The sequence below is a fragment of the Phyllobates terribilis genome, unplaced genomic scaffold (genome assembly GCF_046119375.1).
Source record: "Phyllobates terribilis strain yellow unplaced genomic scaffold, ASM4611937v1 Scaffold_7__3_contigs__length_470593459, whole genome shotgun sequence".
In the NCBI taxonomy this organism is placed as follows: Eukaryota; Metazoa; Chordata; class Amphibia; order Anura; family Dendrobatidae; genus Phyllobates; species Phyllobates terribilis.
This window is the reverse complement of record NW_027362767.1, coordinates 141,656,746-141,681,060: the sequence shown is the minus strand read 5'-3', so window position 1 is coordinate 141,681,060 and position 24,315 is coordinate 141,656,746. Positions and strand designations below refer to the sequence as shown.

At 49.8% G+C, this 24,315-nt stretch overlaps 1 protein-coding gene across 2 annotated transcripts in view; it reads right to left on the bottom strand.

Annotated features, from left to right (window-relative positions):
* The window catches only part of LOC141153992 (NACHT, LRR and PYD domains-containing protein 12-like), a 450,515-nt gene extending 438,654 nt beyond the window's left edge, over positions 1–11,861 (bottom strand). For both annotated transcript variants that reach the window (XM_073639348.1, XM_073639349.1), the window contains exon 1: positions 11,535–11,861. The gene's annotated coding sequence lies outside the window, so the exon portion shown is untranslated. The remainder of the gene's footprint in view (positions 1–11,534) is intronic.
* Positions 11,862–24,315: the final 12,454 nt, after the last annotated feature.

Below are 24,315 nucleotides of genomic sequence, written 5' to 3'. Positions count from 1 at the left end.
TTAAGAAAATATTAAGGATTTCTCTCTCCCCCTGAAACCCCGCATTCCCCCTCCAATCTACCATTTGTCACAGGAGAAGAGCTGAAAATCTACTGGGCTGTCTGTATGCAAATAGCAGTATAAAAAGCTCAATAGGCCATTCTACTTAACATAGGAATGCAGTTCCTCTTAGCACTGACCTGTGATAAATAAACACCTTTGAGCAGATGGGCCAGAGATTGAAAGACAGAGAATACAGCTCTTGGGCTTCAAAGGAACTCTGTCACACTCCACACTATAGCAGGGTCACTCTCATTTGCAAAATCTTTGTGCTTAACAGAAATCTGTAGTCTGTCCAGCACCGAAACGAAATATGGAATATCTAAAGTTCTATACTTCCGATAATAATGGGACCCATATTTTTAGTGGCAGGGTCAGCTGAGGAACAATATGCACAATTTTCCATAGCTGTATGCTCCCCCCAGTGAGCGGTAATGCAAAAGTACAAAATAACAGACCACAGGTATGTCATGTGTGGTCTCTAAAAAAAGGTAAATTTATTATGGAAAATATGGCGTCACTTGCCAACTTCTGCGATCAACCAGCAATAAGTTATCCCAGAAGTTAGAGATTCTAATAAAAATATGAAGGCTGGAGCCCAGCCCACGTGATGTCATCACAGAGGGTGTGTGGGTAGGTCTCCCCCTTCGGCATAAAAGACACAGCCGAAGGGGGGGGGTCAGCATTCATTGCAGGGGGTATAGATTCTATAAGCAAAGGATCACGTTCGATAACGGTCAAATCAAATTGGAGTGCCTCCCCTCCAGCTATACTGAATCGTCTCTGTGATCTTTTATAGCAAGTCTTCTTTAATCCCTGTTTATTTTATATGTGTAACTGTATATTCTGTATTGTAATGCCTCATTTTGTGAAACCTTTCGTATGTTTTTCATAAACACTTCCTCCATTTTGGATTAACTATAAAATTTAATAGTTCTGTTTCTTTAGCTCTGTAATTGTTTCCTCCCCTGAAGCCGTACGCTACCAGAACGCAGGCGTCCGACCAGGCCTGTATTATATTTCAAATTTGGTTGGTGGTAGATGCGAATAATAATAAGTGGGCTATCGTGAAGCTGGCAGTGACCGTACTGGGGCGTATACACATATTCCATGCGTTGGAATCAGGAGGTGTGTACGCCATACCCTCAGTGTGCGCTTGCCGATACCTACGTAGTGAGTAATCGAGCTCGTGTGCGTGCGAATTCCTGCTCAATCCTGACAGAGTGACGGCAGCGCTGGGATATGGTGTGATCTCCTCGGTGTCGTCCCTGTGAATCCCTGACACTACCATAGAACAATAAAATGTGTAACATGAGCAAAAATACTAACAGAAACTACTCTAGTGCTGCTAAAGCCAAGACTTTGAACAAGTGAAAAATACTTTAATTTTACTATCAGTTTTTAGGTTTTGTTGCGTAAAAAGTCTTAATTATGCATGTCAAATACGTATGGATTCTTAGTTTTTAATCAGCGTTTGATCAATATTTCATCAGTTTTTCTCGGATAAGAAACCACAAAAGTGGTTAGCACTGCAGCCTTGCAGCGCTATGGTCCTGGGATCAAATCCCACCAAGGACAACATCTGCAAGGAGTTTGTATGTTCTCCCCGTATTTGCGTGGGTTGCCCCCGGGTCCTCCGGTTTCCTCCCACACTCCAAAAACATTTTGATAGGGAATTAGGATAGGATTGTGAGCCCCAATGGGGAGAGTGCCCATAATGTCTGTAAATTGTCTGAATTGTAAAGTGCTGCGGAATATGTTAGTGCTATATAAATAAAAATATTATTATTATTATTATTATTATTAAGAGAGGATTTTTGGTTCTCACCATGAAATCCTTTTCTTTAAGCCATCACTCACTGGGGGAAATAGGAATCCATTTGTGTTCACTGCTGCCACCTGGAGGCTGAGACTAAGAATTACACTTTAAGAAGAAGTCGGCCTCTCTCCTGTAGACTACAAAAACCTGCAGACACCGGACTAAACCAGTTAGTGAGAAATCCATAGGACAAGCTATAGATTAACTAAGAATGGAGCAGTAAAACAGAGAAAGGGATCCCAAAAAGAAATAAGGGTGGGTGCTGTGTGCCCCAATGAAGGCTAAGAGAAGGGATTTTAGGTAAGTACAAAAATCCTCTTTTCTTGGTTGTTTTACTGGATGACACAGGCAGGCCTGGCGTCAGCACCCGGGCAAGTGCCGGGGCCCTGAGCAGGAGGGGGGGGAGCCCACTCACCATCGGGCACCCTGGTGTGCTATGGGACCCATGAGCGGTGCGGTGCCGGTGCCAGCGCCCTCCACCCCCGGCACAATACTTACCTCTTGTTACGCTCGCGCCCGGACTGACTGGCGTGAGCGTAATTAGTGATCCCACTGTACCATGAACCGAGGAGTGCCTGGAGGGGCGTAACTAAGTATCAACCCATCCAAGGTAGCACGGCGGCTCAGTCGACTCCATGAACCAGGGAGGAAACGAGCAGAGGGACCTGGTGCTACTCCAGGTCAGACCCCGGTAACAGCTGTTGACCCACACCGGGGAATGCAGGAACAGGCAGGTTAGACTGGCATGTAGGCAGGTGGGTACTGGCAAACACGGCTGGCATGCAGACAGGTGGATATTGACAGGCACAGCTGGTATGCAGACAGGTGGGCACTGGCAGGCACGCCTGGCGTGCAGACAGGTGGACACAGGCAGGCACGGCTGACATGCAGAGAGGCGGGTACTGGCAGGTAGAAACGCAGGCAGGATAGGGACCAGTACAGACTGGGATACAGGAACACAGCCGCAGGTGCGGTAGACAAGCAGAGCGAAGCAAAATCCGCAGATGCGGTGAACAAGCAAAGCAGAGCAAAACCGCAGATGTGGTGAACAAGCAAAGCAGAGCAAAACCCGCAGATGCGGTGAACAAGCAAAGCAGAGCAAAACCCGCAGATGTGGTGAACAAGCAAAGCAGAGCATAACCGCAGATGTGGTGAACAAGCAAAGCAGAGTAAAACCGCAGATGCGGTGAACAAGCAAAGCAGAGCAGAACCCGCAGATGCGGTGAACAAGCAAAGCAGAGCAGAACCCGCAGATGCGGTGAACAAGCAAAGCAGAGCAGAACCCGCAGATGCGGTGAACAAGCAAAGCAGAGCAGAACCCGCAGATGCGGTGAACAAGCAAAGCAGAGCAGAACCCGCAGATGCGGTGAACAAGCAAAGCAGAGCAGAACCCGCAGATGCGGTGAACAAGCAAAGCAGAGCAAAACCCGCAGATGCGGTGAACAAGCAAAGCAGAGCAAAAACGCAGGTGGGGTGAGCAAGCACAGCAAAGCAAAACCCGCAGATGCGGTAGACAGAACAGGGCTCTGGTCACATGGAACAGACTGGAGAACACAAGAAGATAGCTGGAATACAGGAGTTAGATACAGAGGCAGGGAAACAGAACGAGCAGAACCAGATACACACAAAGTACTTGCAATGAAGTAGCGAGTGGACTCAAAACTCACAAACAGAAGTACAGAGACAACGAGTTGGAGTTAGGTGCAGGTTCAGATACTGCAGGAAAAGGGAAAGGTACAGACAGAGACAAACAGGTAACGGACTAGGACACTGTTCAGACAGGATCTGAACCAGGAACAAGATACAGGTACGAGCCTGGGAACTCAGCCCCCAGGGTGGCGGAAACTGACTAAAGTCACAAGTACAGGTAACAGGCCTGGGTATACAGCGCCCAGGGTGGCAGAAACAGACTAGATACAGGACAGGACCTGGCAATTCAGTTGCAAAGACAAACTGAGTGAAGGTGTTGCTCAGGCACCTCCTACTGGGCGGAGGGGGTTTAAGTATCCAGTGACTCACAACAATAGGCTGGGGACGCATTAGGACTGTGCACAAGGTAGCTATAAGAAACAAGCAGAAAGCCGCGCCGACGCCCTAAGCAATCAAACAAGAGACATGGACACAGCAGGAACTGAAACAAAGAGTGCAGCATGGACTGACAGGTAAGATTGCAGTCTTGCGTGGTGGGAGGTGGTGCACCATGCAAGCACGCCGCCAGGAATGTTACACCTCTCCTTGAGCCGCCACAGCAGCTCCGGTCTCTTCCGCAGCAGCTGCACTGTGACGTCTCAGGTCAGAGGGTGCGGTGATGTCTTTCCACCGCTCTCTCTTTTCTAGATCTGTCACAGGCAGCGCAGAACTGGAAGATGCCAGCAACACTGAGGAGTCTGGAGCAGCGGCAGCAGGTGAGAAGTGAGGTAAGTATTGATTTTTTTTATTCATATACTGTATATGTATAGAGGCATGGGGCATTATATGGGGGGGACAAGTGACATCCTGCATGGGGCATTATATGAGAGGATGGAGAGGTGACATCCTGCATGGGGAATGCATTATATGAGGGGGGGGGGGGGGGGAGGTGACATCCTGCATGAGGCATTATATGGGGGGGAGAGGTGACATCCTGCATGGGGCATTATATGAGGGGGGGAGGTGACATCCTGCATGGGGCATTATATGGGGGGGGGGGGAGAGGTGACATCCTGCATGGGGCATTATATGGGGGGACAAGTGACATCCTGCATGGGGCATTATATGAGAGGATGGAGAGGTGACATCCTGCATGGGGCATGCATTATATGAGGGGGGGAGGGAGAGGTGACATCCTGCATGAGGCATTATATGGGGGGGGAGAGGTGACATCCTGCATGGGGCATTATATGAGGGGGGGAGGTGACATCCTGCATGGGGCATTATATGGGGGGGAGAGGTGACATACTACATGGAGCATTATATGGGGGGAGAGGCGACATCCTGCATGGGGAATTACATGGGGGGACGGACAAGTGACATCCTGCATGGGGCATTATATGGGGGGGGGGGGGGGACAACTGGCATCCTGCATGGGGAATTATAAGGGGGGAGAAGTGACATCCTGCATGGCGCATTATATGGGAGGAGAGGTGACATCCTGCATGGGGCATTATATGGGAGGAGAGGTGACATCCTGCATGGGGCATTATATGAGGGGGGGAGGTGACATCCTGCATGGGGCATTATATGGGGGGGGGGGGGGAGAGGTGACATCCTGCATGGGGCATTATATGAGGGGGGAGAGGTGACATCCTGCATGGGGCATTATATGAGGGGGGGGGGGGGACAACTGGCATCCTGCATGGGGAATTATAAGGGGGGAGAAGTGACATCCTGCATGGCGCATTATATGGGAGGAGAGGTGACATCCTGCATGGGGCATTATATGGGAGGAGAGGTGACATCCTGCATGGGGCATTATATGAGGGGGGGAGGTGACATCCTGCATGGGGCATTATATGGGGGGGGGGGGGGGGAGAGGTGACATCCTGCATGGGGCATTATATGAGGGGGGAGAGGTGACATCCTGCATGGGGCATTATATGGGGGGGGGGAGAGGTGACATACTGCATGTGGCATTATATGGGGGGAGGTGACATCCTGCATGGGGCATTATATGGGGGGGGGGGAGAGGCGACATCCTGCATGGGGCATTATATGGGGGGGGGGGGGGGAGAGGCGACATCCTGCATGGGGCATTATATGGGGGGGGGGGGGGAGAGGCGACATCCTGCATGGGGCATTATATGGGGGGGGGGGGAGAGGTGACATACTACATGTGGCATTATATGGGGGGAGAGGTGACATCCTGCATGGGGCATTATATGGGGGGGGACAAGTGACATCCTGCATGGGGCATTATATGGGGGGGGGGGGGGGGGAGAGGTGACATCCTGCATGGGGCATTATATGAGGGGGACAAGTGACATCATGCATGGGGCATTATATGGGGGGGGAGAGGTGACATCCTGCATGGGGCATTATATGGGGGGGGAGGTACAGCTGGCATCCTGCATGGGGAATTATAAGGGGGGGGGGGGGGAGAAGTGACATCCTGCATGGCGCATTATATGGGAGGAGAGGTGACATCCTGCATGGGGCATTACATGGTGGGGAGAGGTGACATCCTGCATGGGGCATTATATGGGGGGAGAGGTGACATACTACATGTGGCATTATATGGGGGGAGAGGTGACATACTACATGTGGCATTATATGGGGGGAGAGGTGACATCCTGCATGGGGAATTACATGGGGGGGACAAGTTACATCCTGCATGGGGCATTATATGAGGGGGGGGAGAGGTGACATCCTGCATGGGGCATTATATGGGGGGGGGGGGGGACAACTGGCATCCTGCATGGGGAATTATATGGGAGGAGAGGTGACATCCTGCAAGGGGCATTATATGGGGAGGAGAGGTGACATCCTGTATGGGGCATTATATGGGGGGGGAGAGGTGACATCCTGCATGAGGCATTATACGGGGGGGGGGGGGGAGAGGTGACATCCTGCATGGGGCAAAATATGGGGGAGAGGTGACATCCTGCATGGGGCATTATATGGGGAGGAAGTGACATCCTGCATGGGCATTATATGGGGGGGGAGTGACATCCTGCATGGGGCATTATGTGGGGGCACAGCCTGCATGGGGCATTATGTGGGGGCCAGTATTCTGTATGGGGCATTATATGGGGGGGGGGGGAGAGGTGACATCCTGCATGAGGCATTATATGGGGGTGGGAGAGGTGACATCCTGCATGGGGCAAAATATGGGGGAGAGGTGACATCTTGCATGGGGCATTATATGGGGAGGAAGTGACATCCTGCATGGGCATTATATGGGGGGGGAGTGACATCCTGCATGGGGCATTATGTGGGGGCACAGCCTGCATGGGGCATTATGTGGGGGCCAGTATTCTGTATGGAGCGTTATATTGGACCAGTATCCTGTATGGAGCATTATATGGAGACCAGTATTCTGCATGGAGCGTTATATGGGGACCAGTATTCTGCATGGAGCGTTATATGGGGACCAGTATTCTGCATGGAGCGTTATATGGGGACCAGTATTCTTCATGGAGCGTTATATGGGGACCAGTATTCTGTATGGCGCAATATATGGGGCCCATAATACTGTATGGAGGACTATGTGGTGCCCATAATACTGTATGGAGGACTATGTGGTGCCCATAATACTGTATGGAGGACTATGTGAAAGTAAAAAATAGTTTTCCAGCACACGATGTAGAAAAATTACAAAAAGTCTTTATTTAACCCATCGTTAAAAAAATACAATTCCAACAGAGATAAAAGCGTGTGTAGGCTTACGCGTTTCGGATCATATTTGACCCTTAGTCATAGCATAAAGTACTGAATAAATGTTGCACTTTTCAAGGAAAACAGTCAAGGAAAGCTGCCAAGGGTAACACCCACCAAAATCAGCTGTGATATCAGAGTCACTAATTCAAGACTAGCAGTGATCCCAACACTAGTTTAACCCTATAGTACATCCATCCTCTACAAACATATTACAATGTGAACTGTCACTTAGTAATGCACTAATTATTTGATCACTTTTTACCCAAGTTTTTTATATATGTGAATTCATTGAATAAACAATTGATGTACTATTTAAATATATATGTAACAATAAGAGCTTCTAAAGATATCATTACCTATTTTCTAAAAATTATTGTTCTAACATTTGATTTCAAGGGCATACTTTTCCAAAAAAAAAAAACTCTCCACTTTAAAACCATATGAAAATGGCTGGAAATTATTACAAAACGTAATAAGCATGTTTTGTTTTGTATACCATTGATTATAGAGTCCCTTAGATTGATAACAAAAATAAAAAAAAAATTTCCTCGTTCTTTTTTTTTTTTCTTCTTTTCTCCCTCTCCTTTTTGGAGAAAAAAAAAATAAAAAAAATTATTTCCATTTATTAAATGCCTCAATTTGTCCCAATTTTATTAATATAGATACATCAATTCATGTTTTAGGTTTAGTCCTGCTGGGTGTCTGGTGTTTAGTTTTAGGATCCATCGAGCTTCAGTCATCTGGAGTAATTTAACCCTATCTCCACCTCGCCGGGGAGCAGAAACAAATTCCAAAGCACTTACTCGCAGGCTACTTAAATCCCCCTTGTGTTCATACAAAAAATGTTTGGAAGCCCCCGAAAGACGGCGGGTAGTGACATTGTTAATGTCATAAATGTGCTCCGACAGTCTTTTTCTTATACTACGGCTTGTAGATCCCACATATTGTTTTCTGCATATTGTGCAAAAAATGATATAGACACAGTGGTCAGTAGCACAGTTCACGAAAGTCTTCAGATTAAATACTTGACCCTCATTACTTATGACAGACTTGTTATTATTTATCATGAATTTGCATAAACCGCATGACTTCTGCCCGCATCTGAATGAGCCCTTAGCGGACAACCATGTGCGACCTATCTTACCTGGATTTTCTCGGAGGTCACATTTCCTATTGTCAGGGATTTTTTTTGGAACAAATTTACAACCATTTTTTAGAATTTCTCTAAGGGTACTGTCAGTGGTTAATAATGGTAGATGTTTTCGAACAACATTAATTGCTTTATAATAATTGCTATGATATGTGGTGGAGAAGATCATTTCTTTAGAGAAATCTTTCCTGTGATTTTTTTGTCTGGAGTAGATACTGATCTCTGCTTTTTTCATTAGCTTTAATTTCAGCTTTTTCAATGGTTTTATGATTATAGCCCCTATGCTGGAGTCTCTTTTTAATGTTGTCACATTCCTCCTTATATTTTCTGTCATCAGTACAACACCTCGAGCTCTGATAGATTCCCCGGTGGGGATATTCCTGATTACATGTTGTGGGTGTTGACTGGAGGCAAAATAGAATTTCCTGAGATTTTTTTGCGGAAAAGCTGACAGTCTACTTTCCTATTCAAACTATCTCCACTCAGCTGTATATCCAGAAAGGAAATCGTATCCCTATTGGTATCTACTGTAAAAGACAGATTTAAATCATTATCATTAATGTAATCATTAAAACCAGGGACTAAATCATCTGATCCTTTCCACACTATCAAGATGTCATCTATAAACCGCAGGTATTGTTCTATGCAGTGTGAATAAGGGTTAGATTGAGAGTAGATGAATTTGGACTCCCACCAGTTCATGTACAGATTAGCCAGGGACGGGGAGAATTTGGCTCCCATGGAGCATCCCTGACACTGGACATAGAACTGGTGGGAGAATATAAAGTAATTGTTCTGAAGCAAAAATAGAGTGACATCCAGAATAAATTCTTTCATTACATCAGAATAATTGGAATATGTGTTTAGTTGATCTGTCAATGCTTGCATAGCTAAACCATGTGGAATGCAAGAATATAATGTTTTTACATCACAGGTAATCCACATGAGATTATCATCCCAGTTCTGATTTAGCATTACTGATAGTACATGTTTGCTGTCTTCCAGATAGCTGGGTGACATAACTACCAATGGTTGCAGTCTCTCATCTAGCCAGGAACCTAGTCTTTCCAATAGTGAATCCACACCCGACACTATAGGCCTAAATGGAGGAGGAAAAAGCCCTTTATGAGTTTTTGGTAGGGCATGAAAAATAGGAATTTTGGGATTTTCTGGTAATAGGAATTCTTTTTGTTTTAAATTAAGAATACCTAAAGCTACCCCTTCTTGTAGAATTTTCCCCAATTTTTCCTCTATAGTTCGGGTTGGATCCCCATCAATTTTTCTGTATGAGTGGCTGTCATTTAGAATATTATTAACCTCTCTTACATATAGGGTCTTATCCAATATTACCACTGATCCCCCCTTATCAGCATTCTTCACTACAATGTTTGGGTTGTTTTGTATATTTTTTAGTGCTTGTCTTTCTCCCTTAGATAGATTATCCCCCTTATTACAATTAGAAAATACAGATTTTAATTCCCGTTCCACAGAAAGCTGAAACTCATCCATAATGGGGGCTCTTGATTGTAAGGGATAAAAATCTATGTTTGGCACTTTAGAAACAACACTGTTATCACCAAGAAGATTGTCCCTTTGTGAAAAATCAGATAAGGAATTAAGTTCTGTCAGGGTAACTTGTTCTTTAACCGAAAGTCCTGCATACTCATTAACTGGCAAAAAAGAAGGATTAGTTTCAGCAGCTGATTGATCCTGGTCAAAAAAATGTTTCCTGATAGTCAGTCTTCTCACAAATTTGTTGACATCCAAGATTGTAGAAAAAAAGTCACCATTGTCCTTTGGCACAAAGTTAAGCCCTTTGCGCAATATTTTCAATTCATTGTTCGTAAGGATACATGCAGATTGATTTAGGACTGTAAACTGATTTATTTGCGGTATCTCGTCCTGTAATTGTGTTTCCTGTGTTTTAGATCTGTGCTTACGCCCCGCTCTCCTGCAGGATTTTGGTTTGGATCCGGATTTGGAGCTACACCAGTTTTTGCCCCACTAGATCCTTCTCCTAAACCATAACAATCATTTTCATCTTCTTCCGTGTCCCCATCTGTCGTTTCAGGTTCAGAGGAGCTAAAAGTGACTCGTGGTGTCCCTCCACCTCCTGAGATCTTATTGCCACTTTCACCTTTTAAAATGGATTTTGGTTTCTTTGGAGATCTAGGATTTCTATAGGGTCTTTGCGGGGGTCGCCAGTCATACACATGTCCGGTCTCATAATCTTTAACTTCTCTTTCATATTTTTTTTGTTTATTCTCAACAATAGTATCCTCTAATTTTTCCATTCTGTCCATAATGTCAGACCTCAGCTTCTTATATGTGGCATTGTCTAAAAATTATGTCAAAGAATTTTCTATTTCTTTGATTTTTAGATCCAGCTCTTTCACTTTTTTTTGTTCATAATCTATAAGGAGCTCCATAAGATTAAGGGAACATCCCGTCAAAATGTCATTCCATTCATGGAGGACTATGTGGGGTCATTATTCTGTATGGAAGACTATGTGGGGCCATTATTCTGTATGGAGCAATATATGGGGCCCATGATAGTGTATGGAGGACTATACTGTGCACTGTGCACTGCGAGGATTCACCAGTTTCTGAGCTATTGTAGAATTTACAATAGATATCACTCATGTAAGGTAAGAAGTGAAATCTTTGGCATTGTACTAATATATATATATATTTTTTTAACACCCCTTTAGAGCTACCACGGTACACTGGGTGTTATGGGGGGGGGGGTCTCACCTCTCTAGGGTGAAGTGCCTCCACCCGAATCTTGATTGGAGCTCTCTCTGTGGGACTGCAGAAGGATTGTTATCTTCTGCCAGGGGCTGATTCAGGAAGCCCCTGCCACAGCTCAGTACACACTCACAGGGAACAGGAGTAGAACCGTTTAACAGGTTTATTGCTATGCAGCAAAACTTAGGTGGGTTTAAAAGGAATAACATACAATACAAGTAACTATGCTCTGTAAAAGTCCTATACACATCACAATCTATTTCTACTCCGACCCTGCAAAGAAAACATAGCAGGTTTTCCTTTTTGTTTTAACTCAGTCCAAACGTTGGGGCCCAGTTGCCACGGATGTTGGCGCGTAAGTTAGAACTGTTGGTGCACTTAGATGAATATTAATGTCAATAGTCTAGGTTGTAGTGTACTCACTGTAAATAGCGCTGGTAGAACCACAAGTCTCAGAAGAGCGCTCACTGTGTGTCTCAAACGGTCAGATGGTTCTCTGGACACCAGCTGGGGGTGGCAGGATTCAGGCCTTTATACGGTGGGAGTGCCGGTAGAACCCTCCGAATCCTTGATGTAACTTGCTTCAGAGGGTGACAAGACTGCGCTCTCTCCAGCAGCGTGGTTATATCAGACGGGACAGCGACACTCTGCAGCATAGAGGAATGCAGATCTGCAGTGCTCAGTCCTTCACAGCAAGTTGGCACACTCCTCTCCCTCTGCACTTTCGCTTTCACTTCCTCCCCAGCTCCTTCCCCCAAGTCCCTCCTCATCCACTCCACTCTCTCTCCTTCTATCCTTCCAGGCTGTGTCATCTGACTGAAACAAGGGTCCCTGGGAATTGTAGTCAACTGCAGCTCAGGGGAAAAACTGTTAATGTCTGTAGGTCCCTGTTTAACAGCAGCTGCAAAGCTCTTCTTAGTGACTGTAAGTCTCAGTATACCAGTAGCTGCTTTGACAGTTCCCTGTGCAGGTGTTACATATATAAATATATATATATATATATATATTTCTCTGTGGTATCTGGGCATCATGAATCGTGGTATGTGTTAAAGGGGCCCACTGAGACTCTTTCGCCCACGTCCCACAAAAACTTGGAGCCGGCCCTGGACACAGGAAGCCATGGGATGCCACAAAGCTGTTTTAGGATAGGAAACAGAAAAAAATGCCAGACCAACAAGGTAATGGGATAGTCAGACAGATCCCTCAGGCCGTAATCTGGGTGCTTGACTCTTGCAGCACTTATCTACCCTGACTCAAGGCAGCGGATGCAAAGGTAACAATTCTGTAAAAGTTTGAGAATGCACGGATGGAGGACCAGGTCACAGACTTACAGAGCTGCAGAACAGAAGCCTGATGGTCGAACAATCCAGAAGTCCCCCATTGCCTGGGTGCAGTGAGCCTTAACCCCTGGCAGAGGCACTCTGTCCTAAACCTTATAAACTTCCAAAATAACCGAGAGATGGAAGCTTGGAGATAGAGAGCCCTTGACAAGATCCTTCTAGAAGAACAATCAGACAGTATGAACATCTGAATGAGACCATCACTGACAGGTACTGACACACTGCTCTGAGTAAGTCCAATTTGATTAAGACTGTGTGCACACATTGCATTTTTTCTGCGTTTTTATAGTGCAGATTTGTTACAAAACCTGAATGGATTCCTGATGGCAGCAAAATGAATGAGACGCCTGAATTTGCTTATTTGTGACTTGCAGATTTGGCGCATATAAATCTGCCGCATGTCAATTCTTTCAGCGTTGTTGCTGCAGATTTCTTCCATACTAATGAGTGGGGGAAAATCTTCAGCAAAAATGCAAGTAAAAACGCAGCAAAAACATGCAATTTTTGCCGCTGTGGTTTTCTGCCAAGAGATGCAGAAATGGTGGAGAAATTTCTTCACCAAATCCTTAATGGGTGCACAGACCATAAGGATTTAACAGACAGATGAGAGAAAGACAGAAGGAACGTAGAATGATCTCATTAAGGTTGGAAGTTACCTTAGGGAGAAGGAAGGTACTGGATGAAGACCACCTTGTCCTGGAGAGGTACAAGAAATGGAGAGTAACTGGAGAGAGCGCCCAGCCGGGGACCGGTCTATTGGAAGTAAATGCTACCAGGAAAGTAACCTGCCAGAAGATTTCCTAGATCGGGTCAAGAAAGAGCCCTCTAAGTCCTCAGAAAAATCATGACAGCCCCATAGACTTTCATAGGTATGAGTTCTATCAGTGAAAAATAGTGATAGTACTCATTTGAGAAAAAACGACGTGTGAATGAGCTCGAAGGAAACCAGTTTGCTTTTACATATCGGTAAATTATTGGTCTTATTATGAGTAGAGTCCCATTCCTTCTACACACGTGCGACCTGTTCACAGTTTGAGGGCCAAATAATTAATGACAACCTTTTTATTAAATGATCAGGTTTTATGTTTATTGATAGATAATTATTTTCACATTCTGAAAATCTTAAAATTAAAATTTACTAAGGCTATGTGCACACTGAGTCTTTTGCTGAATTTTCCAAGCGGATACTGAGTGGAGACTCAAAGTTTTGAGATTTGGGGAAGTAATTGGAGAGTTTTCATAAGTTTCTGTTCCAAAAACTTGTGCACTTGAACACAGCAGCATCCAGAAGAACCAGAGCTCTGACATAACAATGGGCACTACTATGATATCGATCATATTTTCTTTAGCTTAGTCATCAGCATCAGATTGGTGGGGGGTAACTAGGTAGTCGAAAACACCTTCAACCTTGGACAATTCCGTTAATGCCGGTCCTTCAATAACGGCATTAACATTACAGTCATGCCGAAAGTGTTGGCACCCTTTAAAGTGTTCCAGAAAATGAATTATTTCTCCCAGAAAATTATTGCAGTTACACGTGTTTTGTTATACACATGTTTGTTTCCTTTCTGTGCTTTGGAACAAAACAAAAAATAACAGACAAAAAGGCAAATTGGACATAATTTCACACAAAACCCCAAAAATGGGCCGGACAAAATTGTTGACACCCTCAACTTAATATTTGGTTGCACACACTTTGGAATAATAACTGCAATCAATCGCTTCCTATAACCATCAACGAGCTTCTTACACCGCTCAACTGGAATCTTGCACTCTTCTTTTGCAAACTTTTGCTCCAGGTCTCTCATATTTGAAGGCGACTTCTCCCAACAGCAATTTTAAATTCTCTCCACAGGTGTTCAATGGGATTTAGATCCGGACTCATTGCTGGCCACTTCAGAATTGTCCAGCGCTTTTTTTGGTAATCTTCAGATTTCATTATGCTTTGCACACAGTCAAGGCACCCAGTGCCAGAGGCAGAAAAAAAAGCCAAAACATATTTGAACTTCCACCATATTTGACTGTAGGTACTGTGTTCTTTTTTTTGTAGGCCTTATTCTGTTTTCGGTAAATAGTAAAATGATATGCTTTACAAATAAGCTCTGTCTTGGTCTCATCTGTCCGCAAGATGCTTTCCTAGAAGGATTTTGGCTTACTTTATGTTCATTTTGGCAAACTGCAGTCCAGATTTTTTATGTCTCTGTGTCAGCAGTGGGGTCCTCCTGGATTTCCTGCCATAGCTTTTTATTTTATTCAAATGTCGATGTGACGCGCCCCCTGGGCCATATTCTTTATGGGAATATCCGGAGCCGGATCAGATGGGGGTTGTAGTCTCCGAGTGGCTGTGACCCGGTCCGTGCCCAGGGTGTCAAACTCAGTTGTATGTGGCAGTCCTACAGATGTTACTAAGTTCTTAATGTCGACTACGCCACCCGTTGTGTTGCGGTCACTGTGGCCGCCGCTGCAGCAGGGTCCGCTGAGGCTGGTGGTGTAGGTGCAGCTTTGGTGATATCACCCCCAACGGGTGGGGTATAGCCTCAGGGGGATCAGGTGCAGAGGATGGGAGTTGTGGTGATGCAGTGTAGACGGCAATCAGAGACAGAGTCGGGTTATGCAGTTTAGGATGTTTACTCACTGCTGATGTTCTGGTCACTCCAGCTTCGAGTGACCTCCCGAGCCGTGCTGCGTCCACCAGGTTCTGGATCCAGCCAACTCCCAAATAAGTCCGGAGCGTGACCCTGAGCTCTCCTTCTGTCCTTTCTCTGGCCGTCCCCACTATTGATCCACCCAGGTCCAGCTCCCTCGGGCCTTCTGTTGGGAGACCCTTGGCCTTGGGTTCCCTGACCCTCCTCGTGGTATGCCTTCGTGGTGGATGTGGTGGGTGACCGTGGCAAACGCTGCCCACGGTCTCCGGTCTCTGGCTGGGGAGTGTTTTTGCCCCCACCAGCTTGGGTTCCGGTACCCTGTGCCGACTCTTCACCCGGGGATTTAGTTTGGGGTCTTGGAGTCCTTTTCTTCTGTTGCCCCCTCTGGGTCTCTCTCTCTCCTCTCTCACTCTGGGTCTCTCTTCTCCTCTGCTCGCTGACTTCCTCTCTGCAACTGACCCTGTTCTTAGTTGGTGCCCACCTTATATACACCCTCTATGTGTGAGCTCAGGTGACCAGCACCCAATGAGCTCCTATCTTTACCCAGGCTGCTCCCCCTATCTGCCCCTACACTACTTGGGATGTACCACCCCCCTCCCACTCCAGCCAGGAACAGACTCGGTCGTACCTGCACATTTCTAAGTGGGAGTACCGTCGGTCTGCTCCTCGGAAATGGGATGTGTGTAGTGCATGCAGCCTACCGAGCTCAGTTCCACACTCCATCCTTACCCGGGAGTGGAATATCACACCTCTGGGTTGAGGTGCAATACCCCTGTAGCAGCCGAATCCTCAGGGTGCTACATTCCCCCCTGGTAAATCACAGCACGTCCTCGGGCTGTAAGACAAAAACATCACATAACATACAAAATTTTTCATAAACATATAAAATATATAAAACATTATATATATAAAACTTTCTCGTCGCCTCTGGCTCCTCCTCCGGTCACTGTGCAACGTGTGACCGGGTACAGTGCGACAGTCTTTCTAGAAAAATGGTTTTCCTATAAAACCGGTAGGGGGCGCTTTAGGAAGCGCAACTATATACAAGGGTATGGCCGCTCTCAGTCCTCGGCCAGGTAAGGAGGGAAAGGGAATGGCTGCTCACAGTCCTCAGCCTGTGGGATTAAGGGTAAACGGGTGAACAGTTCACATCAGCTGGTCCCAACGGGGACTATATTTGCAGTAACAGTTTCTTTATACCCCGATCGGGTAACTATTTACAGCACCTGCTCCGCTGTACTCAACAGCGTCTTCCTCCTGCTCCTTCTTTGGGGATCTCAGCTTCAGACCCGTCCGGATCCTCTTGCTCTTCCTCCTCACATCGCAGCTCCTCCTCTGTCAGGCGATGCACATGGAGGGCGTAAGGTCCTTTGGCACACTTGTGCCGGGTAAAGGTGACCTCGTCCCCGATATAAAGGTCACGACCTCTGTGCCCCTCCGGCAGATGGGACTCCACATCTCTGCGCGTGACAAAGACGTCGCCGGGGGTGTTGTGGTCTCTGATGAAGCCCCACCCATGCTGCATATTGAACTTAATTACAGTCCCGGTGGTGCGGGGACTGTGCGCTGCACGGGGATCCCTCCTGGTTCGGCTCTTCTGCTCGGCGCTCCTTATTTGGGCCTGTTGTTCCCGGACCCGCCTCTCTCTCCGCTCCCTCGCAAACTCCTCGAGCTGCTGTCGGCAACACTCAGCACGCTCCGCTGCAGCTGCCCTGGTTTCCTGAGTGAACCCCATTAGGTCTTCTCCGGTGGGGTCCCACTTAAATTGGGTCTCTTCAAGCGGGGGCGAGATCCTTATCACGGGCTTCGGAGCCGGAATCAGGGGTGCACACATGGCCCCAACTCTCCTCTGGTGCTCCAGTTCATAATATCTCTGGGGCCAGATGAAAGGCTGCCCGTCCGGCCACGTGTGCTGGGCAAACAAGTCCTCTCCCAGACGCGGCACCCTTGGTTTTACGGGTGCGGGCGCGGTGGTGGTGGCGCCCGGGTTGCCCAGGCCTTGCGGCCAGGCCTGAGGCACCTGGAAGGTGAAGGGCACCGTTAGGACGGCGGCGCCCTGGGCTACCTGGCCTTGCGGCCAGGCCGGAGGCTCCGCGGAGGTAGGGGGCGCTGTTGGTACTGCGACGCCCGGGAATTCTAGGCCCTGCGACCAGGCTGGTGTTACTTCCTGTTTTGCCACGCTCGGGGTCGGTGCGCATGGCGTCACAGGGGTCGCGGCGGCGGCTTCCGGTTGGGGCCTAGTCTGCGTCGGTGACATGGCGTTTTCGGGCACAGCAGGGGGACTTTCGGGCTCTGCGACGGGGAGCTGGGGCAGGTAAGCGGTGTCCTGGTTTGGGGTATAGACGTCCCCTTTACCTGCCTCCATGTGTTCGGCTCCCTTCTCGGCGCCGTCTCCGGCCTTGGGTCCTCCCGCGCCGTCCTCAGAGGCGGTCTGTCTCCTCATCTTGGCTGGCGTGCTCCGGGTCTTGGTTTGCTGGGCCATCTCTCGGCTCCACTCCGCCAATGTCTCTCGCTGTACCCGGGCCATCCTCCGTGCGAGGCCCTCCAGGGCAGTCTGTGCACACTCCCGGTCTCGGGGGAGCTGTGCGAGGACCTCCACTAAGCCTAGTGGGGTCGTGGTTTCCAGCAGGCTCCTGACCAGCGGGTCGGTGCTGCTCTGCTCTTCTTCCAGCAGGCTCCTGGCCAGCGGGCCGGTGCTGCTCTGCTCTCTCGCCATCTCCGGGTGAGCTTCTCTGCTACTCTTCTCCAGGCTTCCTGCCTCCGGGTGCGCTCGCTCCAGACTGCTCCAGGCGGCACCCATCTTCGTTCTTTTCTCTCGTCTCCTCCCACTTCGAGGGCGGTCCCGGGGCCACTGGGTGACTGTCAGCTCCAGGGGCGGTTCTTTCACGCTGACAGACACCTCTAGAATCACAGTCTCTGTTGGTGGGGGCGGTTTCCACTTTTGGCGCCATTTTCGGTCCTGGCCCACGATGGGAGGTGGCCTCTCGCCACCCTCTGGCACGCCCATAATGGCGTCCGCTCTTCCAAGGCGGGAAACCTTAGGAAATGGCGGGAATCGCTTCCCAGTGGCGGGAAACTCTGCAGATGGCGGGAAAAAGCTGTTAATGGTGGACAACCAGCTGGAATCGACTGGTGATGGGGTCCGATGGCGGGGACCCTCCGGAACCGGCAGGAGACTTCTTCTTGAGGTAAATTTGCACTTTCCTTCAGGCACGCAGTACCCGGGTGTTGCGGGCACGTAATCCTGCCGACTACGCCAAAGTTGACGCGCCCCCTGGGCCATATTCTTTATGGGAATATCCGGAGCCGGATCAGATGGGGGTTGTAGTCTCCGAGTGGCTGTGACCCGGTCCGTGCCCAGGGTGTCAAACTCAGTTGTATGTGGCAGTCCTACAGATGTTACTAAGTTCTTAATGTCGACTACGCCACCCGTTGTGTTGCGGTCACTGTGGCCGCCGCTGCAGCAGGGTCCGCTGAGGCTGGTGGTGTAGGTGCAGCTTTGGTGATATCACCCCCAACGGGTGGGGTATAGCCTCAGGGGGATCAGGTGCAGAGGATGGGAGTTGTGGTGATGCAGTGTAGACGGCAATCAGAGACAGAGTCGGGTTATGCAGTTTAGGATGTTTACTCACTGCTGATGTTCTGGTCACTCCAGCTTCGAGTGACCTCCCGAGCCGTGCTGCGTCCACCAGGTTCTGGATCCAGCCAACTCCCAAATAAGTCCGGAGCGTGACCCTGAGCTCTCCTTCTGTCCTTTCTCTGGCCGTCCCCACTATTGATCCACCCAGGTCCAGCTCCCTCGGGCCTTCTGTTGGGAGACCCTTGGCCTTGGGTTCCCTGACCCTCCTCGTGGTATGCCTTCGTGGTGGATGTGGTGGGTGACCGTGGCAAACGCTGCCCACGGTCTCCGGTCTCTGGCTGGGGAGTGTTTTTGCCCCCACCAGCTTGGGTTCCGGTACCCTGTGCCGACTCTTCACCCGGGGATTTAGTTTGGGGTCTTGGAGTCCTTTTCTTCTGTTGCCCCCTCTGGGTCTCTCTCTCTCCTCTCTCACTCTGGGTCTCTCTTCTCCTCTGCTCGCTGACTTCCTCTCTGCAACTGACCCTGTTCTTAGTTGGTGCCCACCTTATATACACCCTCTATGTGTGAGCTCAGGTGACCAGCACCCAATGAGCTCCTATCTTTACCCAGGCTGCTCCCCCTATCTGCCCCTACACTACTTGGGATGTACCACCCCCCTCCCACTCCAGCCAGGAACAGACTCGGTCGTACCTGCACATTTCTAAGTGGGAGTACCGTCGGTCTGCTCCTCGGAAATGGGATGTGTGTAGTGCATGCAGCCTACCGAGCTCAGTTCCACACTCCATCCTTACCCGGGAGTGGAATATCACACCTCTGGGTTGAGGTGCAATACCCCTGTAGCAGCCGAATCCTCAGGGTGCTACATTCCCCCCTGGTAAATCACAGCACGTCCTCGGGCTGTAAGACAAAAACATCACATAACATACAAAATTTTTCATAAACATATAAAATATATAAAACATTATATATATAAAACTTTCTCGTCGCCTCTGGCTCCTCCTCCGGTCACTGTGCAACGTGTGACCGGGTACAGTGCGACAGTCTTTCTAGAAAAATGGTTTTCCTATAAAACCGGTAGGGGGCGCTTTAGGAAGCGCAACTATATACAAGGGTATGGCCGCTCTCAGTCCTCGGCCAGGTAAGGAGGGAAAGGGAATGGCTGCTCACAGTCCTCAGCCTGTGGGATTAAGGGTAAACGGGTGAACAGTTCACATCAGCTGGTCCCAACGGGGACTATATTTGCAGTAACAGTTTCTTTATACCCCGATCGGGTAACTATTTACAGCACCTGCTCCGCTGTACTCAACAGCGTCTTCCTCCTGCTCCTTCTTTGGGGATCTCAGCTTCAGACCCGTCCGGATCCTCTTGCTCTTCCTCCTCACATCGCAGCTCCTCCTCTGTCAGGCGATGCACATGGAGGGCGTAAGGTCCTTTGGCACACTTGTGCCGGGTAAAGGTGACCTCGTCCCCGATATAAAGGTCACGACCTCTGTGCCCCTCCGGCAGATGGGACTCCACATCTCTGCGCGTGACAAAGACGTCGCCGGGGGTGTTGTGGTCTCTGATGAAGCCCCACCCATGCTGCATATTGAACTTAATTACAGTCCCGGTGGTGCGGGGACTGTGCGCTGCACGGGGATCCCTCCTGGTTCGGCTCTTCTGCTCGGCGCTCGTTATTTGGGCCTGTTGTTCCCGGACCCGCCTCTCTCTCCGCTCCCTCGCAAACTCCTCGAGCTGCTGTCGGCAACACTCAGCACGCTCCGCTGCAGCTGCCCTGGTTTCCTGAGTGAACCCCATTAGGTCTTCTCCGGTGGGGTCCCACTTAAATTGGGTCTCTTCAAGCGGGGGCGAGATCCTTATCACGGGCTTCGGAGCCGGAATCAGGGGTGCACACATGGCCCCAACTCTCCTCTGGTGCTCCAGTTCATAATATCTCTGGGGCCAGATGAAAGGCTGCCCGTCCGGCCACGTGTGCTGGGCAAACAAGTCCTCTCCCAGACGCGGCACCCTTGGTTTTACGGGTGCGGGCGCGGTGGTGGTGGCGCCCGGGTTGCCCAGGCCTTGCGGCCAGGCCTGAGGCACCTGGAAGGTGAAGGGCACCGTTAGGACGGCGGCGCCCTGGGCTACCTGGCCTTGCGGCCAGGCCGGAGGCTCCGCGGAGGTAGGGGGCGCTGTTGGTACTGCGACGCCCGGGAATTCTAGGCCCTGCGACCAGGCTGGTGTTACTTCCTGTTTTGCCACGCTCGGGGTCGGTGCGCATGGCGTCACAGGGGTCGCGGCGGCGGCTTCCGGTTGGGGCCTAGTCTGCGTCGGTGACATGGCGTTTTCGGGCACAGCAGGGGGACTTTCGGGCTCTGCGACGGGGAGCTGGGGCAGGTAAGCGGTGTCCTGGTTTGGGGTATAGACGTCCCCTTTACCTGCCTCCATGTGTTCGGCTCCCTTCTCGGCGCCGTCTCCGGCCTTGGGTCCTCCCGCGCCGTCCTCAGAGGCGGTCTGTCTCCTCATCTTGGCTGGCGTGCTCCGGGTCTTGGTTTGCTGGGCCATCTCTCGGCTCCACTCCGCCAATGTCTCTCGCTGTACCCGGGCCATCCTCCGTGCGAGGCCCTCCAGGGCAGTCTGTGCACACTCCCGGTCTCGGGGGAGCTGTGCGAGGACCTCCACTAAGCCTAGTGGGGTCGTGGTTTCCAGCAGGCTCCTGACCAGCGGGTCGGTGCTGCTCTGCTCTTCTTCCAGCAGGCTCCTGGCCAGCGGGCCGGTGCTGCTCTGCTCTCTCGCCATCTCCGGGTGAGCTTCTCTGCTACTCTTCTCCAGGCTTCCTGCCTCCGGGTGCGCTCGCTCCAGACTGCTCCAGGCGGCACCCATCTTCGTTCTTTTCTCTCGTCTCCTCCCACTTCGAGGGCGGTCCCGGGGCCACTGGGTGACTGTCAGCTCCAGGGGCGGTTCTTTCACGCTGACAGACACCTCTAGAATCACAGTCTCTGTTGGTGGGGGCGGTTTCCACTTTTGGCGCCATTTTCGGTCCTGGCCCACGATGGGAGGTGGCCTCTCGCCACCCTCTGGCACGCCCATAATGGCGTCCGCTCTTCCAAGGCGGGAAACCTTAGGAAATGGCGGGAATCGCTTCCCAGTGGCGGGAAACTCTGCAGATGGCGGGAAAAAGCTGTTAATGGTGGACAACCAGCTGGAATCGACTGGTGATGGGGTCCGATGGCGGGGACCCTCCGGAACCGGCAGGAGACTTCTTCTTGAGGTAAACTTGCACTTTCCTTCAGGCACGCAGTACCCGGGTGTTGCGGGCACGTAATCCTGCCGACTACGCCAAAGTTGACGCGCCCCCTGGGCCATATTCTTTATGGGAATATCCGGAGCCGGATCAGATGGGGGTTGTAGTCTCCGAGTGGCTGTGACCCGGTCCGTGCCCAGGGTGTCAAACTCAGTTGTATGTGGCAGTCCTACAGATGTTACTAAGTTCTTAATGTCGACTACGCCACCCGTTGTGTTGCGGTCACTGTGGCCGCCGCTGCAGCAGGGTCCGCTGAGGCTGGTGGTGTAGGTGCAGCTTTGGTGATATCACCCCCAACGGGTGGGGTATAGCCTCAGGGGGATCAGGTGCAGAGGATGGGAGTTGTGGTGATGCAGTGTAGACGGCAATCAGAGACAGAGTCGGGTTATGCAGTTTAGGATGTTTACTCACTGCTGATGTTCTGGTCACTCCAGCTTCGAGTGACCTCCCGAGCCGTGCTGCGTCCACCAGGTTCTGGATCCAGCCAACTCCCAAATAAGTCCGGAGCGTGACCCTGAGCTCTCCTTCTGTCCTTTCTCTGGCCGTCCCCACTATTGATCCACCCAGGTCCAGCTCCCTCGGGCCTTCTGTTGGGAGACCCTTGGCCTTGGGTTCCCTGACCCTCCTCGTGGTATGCCTTCGTGGTGGATGTGGTGGGTGACCGTGGCAAACGCTGCCCACGGTCTCCGGTCTCTGGCTGGGGAGTGTTTTTGCCCCCACCAGCTTGGGTTCCGGTACCCTGTGCCGACTCTTCACCCGGGGATTTAGTTTGGGGTCTTGGAGTCCTTTTCTTCTGTTGCCCCCTCTGGGTCTCTCTCTCTCCTCTCTCACTCTGGGTCTCTCTTCTCCTCTGCTCGCTGACTTCCTCTCTGCAACTGACCCTGTTCTTAGTTGGTGCCCACCTTATATACACCCTCTATGTGTGAGCTCAGGTGACCAGCACCCAATGAGCTCCTATCTTTACCCAGGCTGCTCCCCCTATCTGCCCCTACACTACTTGGGATGTACCACCCCCCTCCCACTCCAGCCAGGAACAGACTCGGTCGTACCTGCACATTTCTAAGTGGGAGTACCGTCGGTCTGCTCCTCGGAAATGGGATGTGTGTAGTGCATGCAGCCTACCGAGCTCAGTTCCACACTCCATCCTTACCCGGGAGTGGAATATCACACCTCTGGGTTGAGGTGCAATACCCCTGTAGCAGCCGAATCCTCAGGGTGCTACAGATGCATAGTTCACGCTGACACTGATGCAACCTGAGCCTGCAGGACAGCTTGAATTTCTTTGGAACTTAATTGGGGCTGCTTATCCACAATGCAAACTATCCTGTGTTGCAACCTTTCATTAATTTTTCTCTGCCATCCACATCCAGGGAGATTAGCTACAATGCCATGGGTTGTAAACTTCTTGATTATGTTGCGCACCGTGGACAAAGGAATATCAAGATCTCTGAAGATGGACTTTTAACCATGAGATTGCTGATTTTTTTAACAATTTTGGTTCTCAAGTCCACAGACAGTTCTCTTCTTTTCTTTGTGTTCTCCATGCTTTGTGTGGCACACAGACACACAATGCAAAGATGGAGTCAACTGCTCCCTTTTTTATCTGGTTTCAGGTGTGATTCTCATATTGCCCACACCTGTTACTTGCCACAGGTGAGTTTGAACGAGCATCACATGCTTGAAACAAAGTTGTTTACCCACAATTTTGGAAAGTTGCAAACAATTTTGTCCAGTACTTTTTGGGGGCTTTGTGTGAAATTCTGTCCAATTTTCCTTTTTTACACTGTTTTTTTGTGTTAGTCAAACACAAACAAATGGAACAAACACGTGTATAGCAAAACATATGTCATTGCCATAATTTTCTGGGAAAATTTTTCTGAAACAATTTGAAAGGTGCCAACTAGTGTTGAGCGAACATGCTCGACACTGCTCGGTACTCGCCCGAGCATCACGCTACTCGGGATGTTCGGCGAGCACCGAGCATTTCCGGGTTACTCGGGCGGGAGCTCGGGTCTCCACCCTACATGTTTGGCGCTCTTTACAGAGCCAATGAACATGCAGGGATTGCCAGCCAGTCACTGTAATGCCGCAGCCATGTTGTTTGTGGGCATTACAGTGATTGGCTGGCCGCACAGCGTCACCTCGAGTATTTAAAACTGGGCGCCGCCATCTTGGACACAGTCGCTCCGGATCAGACAGTGTAGGGACAGCGCTGCTGATTTAGGGAGAGATATATCCTGCGAAATAGTTAGTGTAGGGTCTGTAAAGGCTGCCAGATCAAACAAACAGTCCTTCTCAGGACTAATATCCATCCCAGATATCAGGAAGGCAGGCAGGTAGGCTGTATAGGAGACGC